Here is a 2,500-nt window from a genome sequence, read left to right on the forward strand (position 1 = left end):
CTTCTCTCACCCGATCACGGCTCCCGTGCCCCCCTTGGTGAGGGTGTAGTATATTCCGCCTACCAGGGGCACGAGGCCCAGCTCACATCTAGCCATGCGTGTGCCCCGTCAGGACATGAGTACGGCCACTGCGGGTGCCTGTGCCTGTTGAGGCAGCCTCGAGGCAGGGTTCCCCCCTACTTACAACGGATCTCGGCTTCCGTGCCCCTGTGGGTCACGGTGAAGTATATTCCAACTACCAGGGGCACGAGGCCCAGCTCGCAACTAGCTATGTAATGGCCCCCACAGGACATGGGTACGGCCACTACGGGTGCCTATGCCTGTAGTGGGGGCCCCGAGGCAGTGTTTCCCCCTGCTTACACCGACTCTCGGCTCTCTTGCCCCTGTGGGTGACCATAAAGTACGTTCCACCTACCAGGGGCACGAGACCCAGCTCACAACTGGCCATGCTTGTGTCCCATCAGGACATGTGTACAGCCACCACTGGTGCCTGCACCAGCAGTGGCAGCCCCGAGGCAGTGTTTCCACCTACTCACTCTGGAGATCGGCTCTCGTGGGCCTGTAGGTGACCATCAAGTATATTCCGACTACCAGGGGCACGAGGCCCAGCTCACAACTAGCCATGCGTGCTTCCCGTCAGGACGTGAGTACGGCCCCCGCAGTGGCAACCCCCGAGGCAGTGTCTCGCCCTTCTCTCACCCGATCACGGCTCCCGTGCCCCCGTTGGTGAGGGTATAGTATATTCCGCCTACCAGGGGCACGAGGCCCAGCTCACATCTAGCCATGCGTGTGCCCCTTCAGGACATGAGTACGGCCACTGCGGGTGCCTGTGCCTGTTGAGGCAGCCTCGAGGCAGGGTTCCCCCCTACTTACAACGGATCTCGGCTTCCGTGCCCCTGTGGGTCACAGTGAAGTATATTCCAACTACCAGGGGCACGAGGCCCAGCTCGCAACTAGCTATGTAATGGCCCCCACAGGACATGGGTACGGCCACTACGGGCGCCTATGCCTGTAGTGGGGGGCCCCGAGGCAGTGTTTCCCCCTGCTTACACCGACTCTCGGCTCTCTTGCCCCTGTGGGTGACCATAAAGTACGTTCCACCTACCAGGGGCACGAGACCCAGCTCACAACTGGCCATGCTTGTGTCCCATCAGGACATGTGTACAGCCACTACTAGTGCCTGCACCAGCAGTGGCATCCCCGTGGCAGTGTTTCCCCCTGCTTACACCGGATCTCGGCTCCCGTGCCCCTGCCGGTCACAGTGAAGTATTTTCTACCTACCAGGGGCACGAGGCCCAGCTCACATCTAGCCATGCGTGTGCCCCTTCAGGACATGAGTACGGCCACTGCGGGTGCCTGTGCCTGTTGAGGCAGCCTCGAGGCAGGGTTCCCCCCTACTTACAACGGATCTCGGCTTCCGTGCCCCTGTGGGTCACGGTGAAGTATATTCCAACTACCAGGGGCACGAGGCCCAGCTCGCAACTAGCTATGTAATGGCCCCCACAGGACATGGGTACGGCCACTGCGGGTGCCTATGCCTGTAGTGGGGGGCCCCGAGGCAGTGTTTCCCCCTGCTTACACCGACTCTCGGCTCTCTAGCCCCTGTCGGTGACCATAAAGTACATTCCACCTACCAGGGGCACGAGACCCAGCTCACAACTGGCCATGCTTGTGTCCCATCAGGACATGTGTACAGCCACTACTGGTGCCTGCACCAGCAGTGGCATCCCCGTGGCAGTGTTTCCCCCTACTTACACCGGATCTCGGCTCCCGTGCCCCTGCCGGTCACAGTGAAGTATTATCTACCTACCAGGGGCACGAGGCCCAGCTCACGTCTAGCCATGCGTGTGCCCCGTCAGGACGTGAGTACGGCCACTTCGGGCGCCTGCACCCGCAGTGGCAGCCCCGAGGCAGGGTTCCCCCCTTCTAACAACGGATCTCGGCTTCCTTGCCCCTGTGGGTCACAGTGAAGTATATTCCGACTACCAGGGGCACGAGGCCCAGCTCACAATTAGCCATGCGTGCTTCCCGTCAGGACGTGAGTACGGCCACTACGGGTGCCTGCACCCGCAGTGGCAGCCCCGAGGCAGTGTTTCGCCCTTCTCTCACCCGATCACGGTCCCGTGCCCCCGTTGGTGAGGGTATAGTATATTCCGCCTACCAGGGGCACGAGGCCCAGCTCACATCTAGCCATACGTGTGTCCCATCGGGACATGTGTACAGCCACTACTGGTGCCAGCACCAGCAGCGGCATCCCCGAGGCAGGGTTCCCCCCTACTTACACCGGATCTCGGCTCCCGTGCCCCTGCCGGTCACAGTCAAGTATTTTCTACCTACCAGGGGCACGAGGCCCAGCTCACAGCTAGGGCCCTCACATTGTCATGCAATGTGAGAGGGAGATGGCAATGAGGATGTTTTGCTTTGTCTTGTCTTGTTTTGTTTTGTTTTGTTTGGGGTGTGTGCGCAGGGGGTCGTACGGGGGGACCTGTGTCCGGAGCGA

Source organism: Halichoeres trimaculatus, unplaced genomic scaffold (genome assembly GCF_033239565.1).
Source record: "Halichoeres trimaculatus isolate MK-OKI-2021-1 unplaced genomic scaffold, fHalTri1.1 fHalTri1_scaffold_54, whole genome shotgun sequence".
Classification (NCBI taxonomy): Eukaryota; Metazoa; Chordata; class Actinopteri; order Labriformes; family Labridae; genus Halichoeres; species Halichoeres trimaculatus.